The following is a 15,147-nucleotide window of genomic DNA, read 5'->3' on the forward strand; positions in this document are numbered from 1 at the left end:
TTTAATTATTTTTTTATTTATTTATTTTAACATAAGATTAAACGATTTCAAACGTTTCAGCGGATTTTTATGAAATACAGTTTTAGGATAAACACAAAAGAAGAAAATAAATTTATCTTTATAGACCATTGTCATAGATACTGATAGAATTTATTTTGTGCTATACAAAATCTAGGTTATTCTGTTGACTCATGCTAAATGGTTTAGGGAACTGGTTACAGAAACATGCAACCATTTAATCTTACTGTACAACTCTGTTAAAATCTTACGTAGTTAGAAGTACATTTTCCATAAACAGCTTTTTGTAAGGCAACTCCACAATGATTTATGTAGAATGCAACTGTGAATTGTTAAAACAATTTTATTCCGGTTTATAACCAAATAAATAACGGTAATTAAAAATATTAATAACTGGGATATTATTATAAAAACAGAAAATAATATATATACAATATTACGTGATACAAATACATTTTTTAGTCGATAAAATGTGAAAATAATTTAAAATAATTATGTAAAAATTAATAAAAAACTTTTAAGTTACTCCCAAAATTTTGAGATTCATCCTTTGTTAACATTACCGTAAATCTCAAAAGCATTAATAATCTTTTGTGTTTCATAAAAATTTTAAGTTTGTTTAGAGTTTATTGAGAGGGAAGTTACTGAATGAAACTCTTCAAAATACTTTTTAATTTCCATAGCAAAATTTCTTGTCAAAATCCATTAAAATAAACAAATCTGGTAAAAATTTTTCGTTTTGAAAGAATTTTTTTCTGATGGTTTAACAGATACATTAGAGAATCCAAAAGGTTACATAATAGTATAAAATTTGAGATTAATTTGTGTTTATTTATGCAATATTGGGAGAGGGTTAAAACAACCGTATATCAACATATGTACAATTTACAGACGCAGTGCAACATGTTTATGTAAGAATTATAAATAAATTAATAGAAATTGATTGTATCTACGCAGAGTATTATCATTGAATTAATACAATAGGAACTGACAGTTACGGGGAAGTTAAAAAAATACAATACAGATAATATGCATACAAGTAATTGTACTTCATTTTTATAGTTAATTTCATTTATTAACGTGCACAATAGTTCTCAAATGGGGATTTTGCTAAAAAATTATTGTCTAGGTAGGCAGTTTACATCCTGGCCATTACTCTGATGGACTACGCTGTTCTTTCACGAATCCTATCCCTTCCTGTATGTCTCTTCAATTTATGAAGGAAAAACTGTTTTCTGTCACAGTATAATTAAACTGGTAATATAAAATATGTAAAATATTTGTATGAAATTTTCTGTTTCTATCTGGATTAAAATTTCCTGATTCAGTGTCTGCCTGCTGCCTGGAAGGAATCTTGATATTTTTCTGAATGAACGTACGTCTTTTAATGCGGTTTCTTTGGAGCTAGCAGGTTCTACAAGAATGTTAAAACATCCTTGTTACAAAATCTGGATTACCTCTTCACCACTTTTAGTTCTATTGGTACTTATCTGTCACTATTATGCAGATCTGAAATCAAAAGATATCTAAAATCGGAGTATCTTTAGTGTGATTCGATAATCGTGTAGGTGTACATAGGGATTTTTTATCTCAAATATCTTTCAAACTCAGATATAACGAATTATTCAAAGTCGTAAAATCCCTCCAATAATATTTAAAAACGAGTAATAATGAGAATTCTCACTCATTGATATAATTAGAGCATTTTATTACTGGGTAGTACAGCAGTTGTTTATATATTGCTTTTTCAATATGTGGCACAGTTTTTATTTATTATATAGTTTGGTAGTCCGTTATTTTCTAATCTAAAATAGATTTTATTAATTCATTAGAAAACCTAGTTATATGCATTATTGCTATTCTATTTTATTTTATAAAAGAATATTTGGATTTTTCTATAAAAAGTGTTAGAAATAGATGCTTGTACTACAGAATTTTTTTTTCTTTTTTATAAAAATATGAGTAGTAATAGAGGTATAAACTACTAAATTTGTTATAAAAATGTGAGTGGTATATCTATATACTACTCACATTTTTATAAAAAAAGAATTTTTTAATAATGTTTTAGGTTAAACCCCCGACCTTTCACTCAAGAGTGATAAGAAGCTATGAACTGATAATTATAAATCAGTCTGTATAAGGAGAAATAAAATTAGAAGCAGTTATCGTGACAAATTATTAAAAATATTATTTTTCTATATAGGAGGATCTGAAAACGACATCTACTTTTTCCATCAGAATTCCTTTTACCGCTCATGCTATAGCAGTTTAGATACTGAATAACTCAATAAATACGCCCATAAAATCTATCCTATCACTTAATAACCACGTTCTTAATTAATATAAGTTACATAAAAAAATTGTAAAGTTTATTTATGGATGCAATGTATTATTATTTCTATTCGTTTAGTAAATCTCCGCGTTACTAATAAAATGTAATTAATCTTTGCGTAGGACTATCTTATCAGGGTGCGTGAAGTAGGGGACAATACTGCCAAGCTATCGACCGGCGATGGTGCCGTGCAGGTTCACCTACGGGTTACACATTGACGTCCTCACGTCTGAGGAGAAACTGGTCCGTGATCTGCACCTGTTGGCTGGGGAGTCTGTGACCGTCGACGTGCTCTCCATGCGTCTGGAATATGGGACGACGCAGGTGGTGACGGTCGCTGTGCCACCCATCATGACGGGTGTGTTGTTGACGGAAGTTCGCAACCGTATTGAATGCGGTGGCCTGCCGAGTGACGCGGCGGTCGCAAGAGCAACGCTGTTTTCGATGCTGGAAAGTAGGGCACCATGCGGGGTCCTGCAGCGGGTCAGATAGAAGGAAAAAATGCTTTAATTGTGGGGAAGCAGGCTACCAGCGTAAGGACTGCAAGAAAGAGGCTAGGTATCCCCCTTGAAAAGCGTGGGGACATTCGTTTGGGGTCTTGGCTGCAGGACCTCTTCGAAGTTCACCTGCGGAACGGATTTGAGCTGTGTGACGTGAGCTTTGGCTGTTTCTACGCCTAGCTGTTAGTTGGTTCTCGTGGGCCAACCCTCTCCGGGAGGGATGGGATGTTCCGACGTCTCACTTTCGATGATCATCTAGGAACTCCTTCCGGAGCCACTGGGGGGAAAGTTAAGACTCTAGTACCGGTGGGTGATCCCTTCGAGCGTTCCCCATTTGAGGCGTGTGGTATCTTGAAGACCGGTGTGGGGACTTCTTATTTGAGGTTGACACGGAAAGAGAGTCCTGGTGATGGGACATCCTCGGGGGTCTCTTGTTTGAGGCATGACAAAAATAAAGATCGAATCCCGCCTGCCTGACTGGGGCCTTGGGAACGACATAGCCGGGCCCAGGATTACTGCCCAAGCTCTTTAAGGCAATGCCCCCCCCCCCGGGGCTGTGTTTATGCTAAAGTACGGGTCCGGCTCTGGGAGGCGGAATTAAAATTAAAAAAGTAGATAAAAAAGGTTTGTAGTTTTGCATAAAAAAAACTTTTAACTGAAAGTTTTACAAACAGAATTTTAAAATAATGATAAAACTTTTACGTAATGATATATATATATATATATATATATATGAAATATATATGAAAGCAAATAGAAAAAATGAATTGCAAATATTAATTTTATTTTCAAATACAAATGTGTACAATTGTACACAAAGGGAAATTAATTTCCCTTTGTGTACAATTTTTATTTACTATTGTTTAGAAATTAATTAAACATTTATAATATTCATAAAATGAGTAGAAATAATAAATAAAAACAAAACTTTACTTGTATTTGCTGAAATGTATATTAGCGCAAAAATTAATGTTTTAATTTAAATTTAATTATTAAAAATTATTATTCTTTTTAAATTAATCAATTACATTATGCATCAATGCATAATTTTCACAGAATAACTAATGTTCACACTGAGAGGGTGGTAACAATGAACTGTCGAAAACACTGTTTAAATTATAGTAATTGTGAGCTATGGTATAGGATTATTCGCGCCTGACCTACTGCATATGATAGGTTAAATTTATATTGTTATTGTTTATTTTTTATAACGTTATATATTTTCTCTTCTGTTTTTATATTTTTGGTAAAATTATAAAGATTGAGTACAATAAAATATATATATTAAAAATAAAATAAGTAACTTGCTGATTTCATTTAAATATTTCACTTTAATGATACTAAACATATTTTAATAACACTAATTTCCAGTTTATTCTTACTCATGTGTTATATTTTTTTGTAGAATTTCAAAATGACTATTCCGTTATATCGCATTCCATAACTAACAGACCCAGAAAAAATTTAGCCAACATGACCCATAAATAAATAATCTATTTAATCACAATACATTATTTTAATCACGTTTACATTATTTTTATGTACATAAAAAAATAATGTAAACGTCACTTAAGGACCGTTCCTGAACATTATTTAACTTTTATTTTTCAAAAAATTTTAAGAAAAAACAAAACAATCTGGTAATTTACAAAACTAATTTCAAGGTATTGGCCACAACACGAATTGCAATCAATTGATGCCCTATCATGTATCTTTTTTCATCTAAAAAAATAAATTAAGATTTTACAACAATCTTGTATGATTTAATAAGTGTCTCGCAGATAGAGATAATTGATCCGTTTTTAAATCTCTCATCTGATAAGCCTATTTATAATTATAAGAATTTGTGATTTTGTAAAATATGTTGATTTGGTCTGCAGAAAATTTGTTAAAAATAATTAAAATAAAATCAATCTTTCATATCAAACTTTTGTACACTATATCATGAACATAGTGTCAATATTCTTTACATTAAATTTTATTTCATTAATAATTTTTGATATTTTTTCATACTTTATTTTACGTAATTGAATTTATTATTTATTGTAAAATTGTTTTTACAAACAGAGGTTAATAATTAATAGTAAATCAATATATTTAAATTAAAAAAAAAAAAAGTTAAAAAAAGGTGATGAAGTCAGATTTGAACCGCCGTGCCTTCCCCTTGTAAGATCCAAATATTTCATTAATTAAAATTTCATTTGGCTATAACTCTGGAACCAACTAAAATAAGTACCACTTATATATATCGTTGAAAATCACTCAATGAGGGTTTATTACTGTAGTTAAGAAAAGTACAAAGTCCAAAAAAGTTGGATTTTGGGCTTTTTTTGGACGCTTTTGGTCCAGTCCATTGCAATCAAAAGAAGAGGTGCACAACTAGATGTTTTAACAGTCCTAAAGAAAAATTTTGAACATCCTACAGCTAATCGTTTTTGAGTTATGCGAGATACATACGTACATACACACGTCACGCCGAAAGTAGGAAAAATGGATTCAGGGATGTTCAAAATGGATATTTCCGTTGAAATCTGAAAACCGAAATCTTTCGCAATCGCGATTCTGCTTTTACTTGGTACAGTGAAGTAGAAATTAGTAGATACTGAGGTATACCGCATGTGTCTGATAAGCACATTCATTATATGATTTCTGATAAACTAGGAGACTCTTTATTCTAGAAATATATTGCAGCTTGGCATATATTCAAAATTAACAAATAAAAAATGTGTTTATTATAAATAATTGTAAGTATAATTTTTTATTACATATACCGGTTTCCAGGTTTATCCTTTCATTAAATTTATATTTTATGAATTACAATAACGGTAAAAATATTCAGAGATATAATATGTAGTTATAAACTTTTATGAAATAACAAATTTTTTAGTAGATGCCTTTTTCATACTCCTTGTCAACATGCTGACACGTGAAATCTTAATTTTTGAGTTATTTAAAAAAATAAATTTTAATACTGGACAAAAACGATAACTTTGAATTTATTTTATAAATTATTTTTATTATAAAATTTATCAAGATTATAAAAATAAATTCTTTTATAAAACATTAATATTATTTACTATTCTCGTATCAGTGTGATATGTATTAAAAAAATAATAATGTCAATAGGGATATAAACCTCTCCTTGGGGATGCGTTTAATTAGGCATGCTTAATTATAACTGTTAGTGATTATGTTTGATTAATGTGATTTTGAATGTAAATGTGAGGTGACAGTCGCTAAAGCTTAATTCACCTCCTATATAAGTAATCTTGTATTTTGAATTAATAAGACCGGGGTGATTGCAAATTATAATTAACTGTATTTTCTTATAAAGGGTTTCTTATAAACTATATGCTTCTCTTATATATTCATATTGTAATAATATATAAATTAGTTCCAATGTTATCCACATAAAAATAAATAAATGAAAAAAATTATTACATTACTAAAATATTACTGAAATTTTAAATAATTTGTGTAGGGTGCTACAAGATAAATTATAATTTCAGACAAAAGAAGAAGACGTAGTTTTTTTCAATGTAAAGGAAACAATATACAATATTTTTAAATGGAACAGAAAAGCGAAGATAAATAATTATATTTTATAAAATTGAGCTGTTAAGCTGATAACATTTTATTGTTCATGAAAATAACATTTTTTAGCATTGTTTAATTACAATTATAACAAATTGAATAAAATATAAAACGGTTACAATTAAAAATTTATATTTAGTATTTTAACTTTTATAAATAGAAATTGAAAACAATGGAAAAGCTTACTGATGTAAGGATAAAAAAAATATCAGTTAAATAGAATAAAACTGGAAATAAATTTATTATTTTCTTTTTCTTAAAGACGAAGTAAAAGAACAAAAGAAGTTGGAGAGGAGGGTAGGGTCGCACTGATGATAGGATGATGTTTGAAATGATGACAGGGTTGACAATAACTTTATAATCAAATCTTTTTAAGCAGTACGGCTAAGTTTTCTATATTGCTTTATTTTATTCAGGGAGCTTAATTTCTAAGAAAAGTGTAACAAAGAAAGAAAAAAGTTTATATATATATATATATATATATATATATATATATATTACATTCAATTCTATCGTTTTAAATTTATTTATACTAGAAAATAATTAAAATTAGTTATTAATTAGAAGTTTTAATAAATAAATATTTTACACTGTTAAAAAGATAAACGGTAGTTAAGCTCCATTAAAATTAATGTAATATTAAATTCGTACTTTACTTTAAAAGAATAGTCACTGAAAATTATAGATTAATGTATTACCGTTAGCATATTTTTTGCCTTGTTTTTATTTATAAAATTTTAATATTTTATTTTTATAAACTTTATTTAACAATTAAAACTAATTTAAATCTTCGTGACAATATAATTTATTTTATGAAGAATTCTAATTAAAGACGTTCAGTGAATATGAAAACTATTTTTTATAATTTATATAAACTATTGCAAATAAAATGTAAACTGTTTTGAATTTTGGATGTTCATCAAAACCTACCAACGTAGCTTGTAGAATAATATTATATTAATTACGTATTGGAAATTCATTTATTTACGTACGGCCTGACATTTGATTTTTAAACTATTTTCCATTAGAAGTCATTTCTTTTCCTTACTTCAATAAAGTAATATTTTTTACCTAGTATTCAATTTGAAAGTTTAAAAACAACGCAATCTAATGGTTTTTTGTCCATAAAGCAGCAGTTTTGAATTGAATGCCAGATGATAAATTTATTTGATTTATTAAGAATAGTAACTTTAATAATTTATTGTTGTTATAGAAAAGTTAAAAAAAAAATTGTGACCGAATAAATTTAAAAATTATGATTAATCAAAAATATCGAAGCTAATTTTACCAACAGAAAAATTAGGTAGATAGAGCACATATTACACAGACTCACCTGTTAGTTAGTTAACCCCACAAAGATAAATATGCTTAAAAATTTGAACATCAATAATTGAGAAGTCACTTTTTGTCATTATAAAAGAAGATACATCTATAAGTGTTAGTAATTTTATTACACGTATGAGTGTCTTTAAAAATACATTAATAAAAAAATTTAAGAGACATGAGTTTTTTTTTTATTTCAATACGAAATTTACAATACTTGGTATACATAAACCGAATACCAAAAACTTGCAACCAACCAATCTTATAGAAGAAATTAATAGAATAGTATATATCCTAGCTAAAACATTCAGATATATTTGTGTATATGGGTACTTTTTTAAAAGCATCGTAGCAATCGGTCCTAAGAATCTTTTAATCATGCATGTTTTCATGACTAAATATCAAAGTTTTATTTTACAAATCTACATCTCTTTTGAGATTAACTTGTAACATAGGTCTGTGGTTAGGTAAATTTCGTAAATACACCTGAGGGATGATTAAACAAAAATTCATTTATAGGTTGGTTGAATTACTTAAGAGTGTTGGTCTGAGAATGCATATCGGTTATCCAGCACCTGTGTACGCCCTTCCGAAGAAATAATCTTTAGTCATTTTCAAGTAATTTTACAAAATACAGTATGAGATAATGAATTACTTCATACACACTGTTAGAAGCATATGTAATACTGTATATATGTTTTATTGTGACCATTATAATATCATTTATTTAATTCATATGCAAAAGCAATAAAATTAAAAAAAATACTTCCTCATAATTTATTTATTTTTTTATACTTGGTTATTATTTTTTTATACTTGGTTTTATACTAGCGGTTGTTATTGTACACTGTTTTCATTGTATTACATAAAAATAAAGAAGTTACTTAGTGAATGATATGGATTAACAGTGTTTAAAAAAAAAACTACATAAAATATACATTAAAATTGCCGATATTAATCGAAGCATAACGGAATAATGTATCCGTAAAAAGTATTCAAAATTCATTTTTATACTCGACGATTATATTTTAAGTTATTTTAATTATATTTTAATATAATTATAATTATATTATTCGTCTTGCATAGTATGAATTCGATTGTTGAAACCTACGAAAATAAAATAAAAAAAAATACGAAAATAATATTTAGATCCTATTTAATAATGTAATGTAATTACTCTGTTTGCATTTTTATAAAATTTTCTTTTTTTAGTAAGTCTAGTAGACTGGGTTGGTAACCAAGATAATTTTTTTTCCTTATTATCATAAAAGCAACAACAGTTATTTTCAACCATAAAAACCAAAAAAATAGAAATATTTTATTTTATGAAGAAAATAAAGTTCAAATTTTTGTGTTCTATATTTTTTGAACTATGTTTTGCCTTGGGGAAAAATAAATAAATAAATTAAATAATGAAAAATTTTAGGAGATTAAATCTGTAACTAGAGGTAAATTCCAAGTACTGAAATTTTTATTATTTACTGTAGTGAGTCTTTGAAGAGTTAGAATTTTTTATGGATTTTCTTGTATTAAATGAGTTGGCACCTTTTCTAAAGGAAATAAAATAACGAAAAATCGGTCTTCCTGCGCAAGATTGCAAAGAATTTTTACTTTAAGATAATCCATTATATATTTTGAACGTTATAACATTAATTTCTTTTACATATGTCATCATAAAATCACAAAAAAGAGGCAATTTATTCCTTAAAAGAATACAACACGAATGAAAAAACTGTTGTGAATTGGTTGTGAAGGAATAATTAGAGAAATCATAATAAAATCTTATCAATTACTGAATTTTTATTCAGCCTTTAAATATGAATAGATTCTTTTATTCGTCATATAAAATAAGGAGAAATGATTTTTGATTCCGTTTTGAAAGTAAAACCATCAGGAAATATATAAAAATAATTATTTTAAAAGCATGTAAACCATTTGCCGACACAAAAATAAATGTATTTCAATGAATAATTTTCGCAGTTTATAGTCAAACATCCAAAGATAAAGAAAAGATAAAAGAAAAGGAATTTAATATACATTAAGTATAAGTAGAAACCACAACATGGGATTATTGATTTTCTCATAGCAATTAATTACTGGTAAAGTTTGATCGATATAGAGTCCCTAAGCACCTAAGCGTACAGTCATAGTTTATGACAGGTGGCCATGATTACAATTATACCACATTTCTCCAACTAAGTTTGAGATACTACTAGTCTGTTGAAACTTCTATGCACTTCAGTAAAGTATGTTCGGTAAACGTGATAGTTCAAAACAAAGAAAATGATTACAAAATTATATTAGTAAAAAAAAAAAAAAAAAATTGTATATGATCATCCAGTTTAATGAACTTTAACCGAACTTACACAAATAATTTGCTTGACTAACAAACACTGATATTTGGTTTCCACAATAAATATAGAAATGGTAATTAAATAAGTCATAGTGCAGAAACGTTTCCACTTAATTTTTTTTTAAATCTGTAATTATTTATACTTATTTTCACATATTTTTCTATTAACCAAATTGTTTTACAGCTACACTTTTCTATAGGTACTTAACTTATGCATTATTACACTTTTTGCAAGGTTAAAAGTGCATGTTTTTGCAAAGGTTAACTTGTACATTTTTAATTTGAAAATTTAAACAAAGGAAAACCAATCAGATCAATGCAATATGGCCGCTGTCAAACACAACGACCAAATTTCTTTGAATTATATTTAACAGCTAAAACATCTGTATTTTACTAAAAAAAACAAAAAAAAAAAAAACAAAAAAAAACAGAAAAACAAAAAGAAAAGCCACCAAGAAGGATGACTTACAGTAAATAAATTAAAACAACCAACTTTCTTATAGCCCAGATAGACTTAAGACTATGCAAACAAAAAAAGTCGAAATAACCAAATACACAGAAAATTATATCCCTACATAATGACCAAAAAATCCTTTGTTAGATTATTTTTTTACATATATATGACCAAACAATCGTTTTGTGGTCATTTAGCGTTCTTTGCTATGTAAAAGCAAAGAACAAAATTCACAAATAGTAACACTGAAACCACATAACAAAGTATTCGTTTTTTTTTTGTTTTTTCTAACCTCCGAAACCACCGTTATGCATTGCTTCAAATGATGATATGAATGATTTATAGCGTATGAAAATGCCATGCCTGACCGGGATTCCAATTCGGAACCACCGGATTAAAGTCCGAGACGTTACCACTCGCGCCACGGAGGCCGGCAAACATATTTGTTAGGATCCGAATAAAAACACGACTTACCAATATGGCGTTTTGTGTCAAACCAATTTTATACGGACTATAATTACTTTTAATCCGCGAAACCCTTTGCAATGATTGAACATTAACTTAAACCTCTTCAAAAATTATTTCTTTTGAACTAAGCCACATTTTGATATCATTGTTTTTCTATAACACGGCATGAATTCTTTTCGTTTAATGATAAGAAGCGTTGTCGAAGACAATAACCGAATTCTCTTCCAAAGGACATAATACACCGCTAAACTATTCCTAAATAATTCAAATTCGTGTAATTTTTTTACGAATCTCGTTTTTATCAAAATCTCACCTTTTTCTCAATTGACCTGCGGGGTTTTGTTTTTTTTGGAGACTGTAATTCATTAGTAGATTCATACTCGAGAATCACGTTGTACACTGAAGCAGCACAATTTCTACTTACGTTAGCAGTTTATTAACATCTGAAATCAACGCTGTTTGATTATTCTGTAATTTGTAAGCATTACTCTGCTTTTGTAAGCATTTAAAATGATGTGTTTTTTCGCACGACTTAAGGGCTTTTTTTCGCAGCCCACAAATCATTATATATAAAAATGTTAAGTTCGTTTGTGTACGCTTCAAAAACTCAAAATGTTCTGCACCGATTGAGCTCAAATTTTTTTGCGATATATAATCTGCATCAAAGATTGTTTTTATCTATCTTTCGCATCAGTCACATACCCGCGACCGCGAGAAAACGGTCAGCTGTGTACCAGTGACCGCGCCATCTGCTGGAAGCGAGGGGAACACTCGCCATACTAGCTAACGACAACCGCAGTCACATGTGAAACAATACCTGTTCCCAATTCCATTGTTTATTAACAAAAAAAAAAAAAACGTATCCACTTGCATTTGATTCAGATTATTATACAATCTGAATTAAATATTCACTTTAATCGAGGTACTTTTGTGTGATCGTGTCGTGGTTGAGCTGCGCCTTTCACCAAGCTCTGAATTTATTAGAAAACGACTAACGATATATGTATTAATGACGCGTGCAACACTGCATATCCAAACCAAATTCGCGCAATATTCGCAATTATATTGACCGCTTGCTTCCCTTCATCTCCCACAGAGTTATGGGAAAGATATCGATCGCATATGGCTGAGGATATTTTGCATAGGGTACGCCTAGAAAATACCAATATGACCATGGAATTTACAGAAGGCATTTACAACGAAGCATTGATAAATATTGAAGACAAGTGCTTAGCTGTTGCAAATGATGTTCTTAGTCAAGTCGGAATGCCATCACCCACCCTAGCTGCGATTGCTTCATTTGATGTGGATTTACGCCGTGAACAGAGTTACAACATTGGTGATCTTCAGTCATATGTCCAATCAAACATTCCCAAATTAACGCGTGAACAGAAAGGCATTTATGATCGCATAATGCAAATGATAAATGACGGAGTTCGGGGGACCTTCTTCTTGGATGCGCCAGGAGGAACTGGGAAAACATTCCTCATTAGATTGATTCTAGCAACGGTTCGATCAAAAAATGACAATTATCCTGTTGCGGAATATTAATCAGCCAAAACTCTGCAACGGCACGCGACTTGCAGTTACGTAGTGAGACGTAGTGGAAGCAACGATTTTAACGGTGCCTTTCAAAGGTGAAGATGTACACATTCCTCGAATACCCATTATCCCGACTGATACACCATTTTAATTTAAAAGATTGCAATTCCCAATTCGATTGGCATTTGCAATCACAATCAATAAAGATTTTGTGTGATTTAGATTTAGATGCGGATTGCTTCTCACATGGGCAACTGTGTTGCGTGTTCCGGAGTCGGCACACCAGTTAGCCTTTATATCTGCGCAGACAATGGAAAATAAAAAATATTGTACACCCACAAGTATTGCAAAATTAAACTTCTATGAAACGTATGCTTTGTTTTGTTTCTCTATTCTCATCTATGCAACCACAATGTGCCACAGCAAAGCGTGGCGGGTAGAGCTAGTGTATGTGTATATATATATATATATATATATATATATATATTTAACTGCTGTGTTTTATCTTATTCTGTAAGTACTTTCAGAATAAGTTAGATATTATCACAATATAAAATTTAATACCATTCCAACCATGTGACCAAAAGCAATAAATATCGTACCTTATTTATTTCGGTAAAATATACTAACCGTTAACGGTGTTTGACTTTTAAAAAGAAAAAATATTTCTTTTCATATTCATAAAAAGTACCATATTTATAAAAATTTAATATTTCAATCATAAAAAAAAAATAATGGTGCGGTGTGTTTTTAAAAAAAACTAGAACAGCACTTTCACGTCGCAAAAAACATTGATTGACATAGAGATAAAAAAAAAATAAGTAAACTTCTTTCTATATTACTGTATGGTAGTTTTGTCCCTTTGATCTTTTATAGTGTATCTTCCCATCTGAATTACTTTAGTTACGAAAGATGTTCACTGGCATTTCTTTGAAATACCTTTTAAAGAAAATTCTTCAGGCTGTTTTATATATTCGTGTTATGTTTATCACAGTATATCCTAACAGTTATTTCACTTAAATAAATTTAAAAAAAATAATATTTATCCCTGAAATAATATTACAGTCAACAGTGTAGTCATACATACTGCAGAAATACAGGTTATTTATTCTATCACTCTAAATTAATAACACCACCTTTCTTAAAACAAATAGAAACAAAAAAAAAAAACTCAAAAAACATGTAAACAGTTTTTGAACATTTTGTACTTTCATATATTTCAATAACCTTTTACCGAAATAAAATATTTCAATTAATTTTTTTTGTTAAATTTCTTAAACATGGCTTCCGCTGATATATTTTAAAAAAATAAGTAAAAAGTGAAAAATCCACCTTACCAGCAAATAATTCTTTAATAATTTTTTCTTTGTATCAAATCAGTCTACGAGAATTCTCTCTTTTTCTGTTTAGCCTCCGGAACCACTATAAGGTATTATTACATCAATGAGGATGTATCTACTTAAATGAAGTGTAGTCTTGTACAGTTTCAGACCAACCATTCCTAAGATATGTGGTTACTTGAAACCCAATCACCAAATAACACCCGTTCCACGATCTAGTATTGAAATCCGTATAAAAGTAACTGCCTTTTTTAGAACTTGAACCTTACAACTCTCGACTCAATTTTCAGCTGACGGAAAATCAGCTGATTTGCGATGAAGAGACCACTAGACCAACCCGGTGGGTTAGTCTACTAGAACTCCCTTTTTTCTGTTTAGCCTCCCTTTAGAGAATGAATGAAATGCGTAGTGTCAGGCATATACAGTTGGCAGCACTGCTTTATGTGAAAGAAACATTTTTATTTTTCTCTTTAGCCACAGAACCACCGTAAGGTATTACTTGAGAGAATAAATGAGTATGATATGAATGAATGTAAACGAAAGTAGTCTTTTACAGCCTCAGGTCAACCATTACTGAGATGTGTGGTTAATTGAAACCCAACCACCAAACAACACCGGTATTCACAATGTAGTGTTCAAATCCGTATATCTATATCGGTAGTTTACTAGAACTGCTTTATTCTAACTCACTAAACTTTAGCATGAGGAAAACACTTACGCTGGCATTGTCATGTTTTACTTAACCATCCATTTAAGAGATTTTCGAAAGTATTTATTTGAACTAAAATTAAAATACCGTATTTTCCTTTACAGAATTAATATGAAGATCTACAACGAGGATATGAACATATTGCATCTTAGTTGAATTTAATAAATCTAATTTCCGTTCTAAATTAGTAACTTTTAGCATTTCTTATTTTAGTTATTTAATATTTTGAGATAGTAATTGTACTATTATGTCGGTTTTAACTATTTCTATTTTTTTTCTTTTAATGGCTGTGCATTTTGTGATGTCACTCTGGTTTAGATATCATCAAGCTCTTCCTTGATTCGTCCTGGTAAATGCTGAGAATAGTCCTTTTTTTATTCATAAAGAAACAAACCTACCTGTTTTTGATGTAATTATCTATAGAATCCATTAATTATACATTGATCTTCATGGAACATTTATCATTTTATAACTTATTATAAATGATAAACTATTACTTAAATCAATAATATTA

The sequence above is a fragment of the Lycorma delicatula genome, chromosome 6 (assembly GCF_047948215.1).
Source record: "Lycorma delicatula isolate Av1 chromosome 6, ASM4794821v1, whole genome shotgun sequence".
In the NCBI taxonomy this organism is placed as follows: Eukaryota; Metazoa; Arthropoda; class Insecta; order Hemiptera; family Fulgoridae; genus Lycorma; species Lycorma delicatula.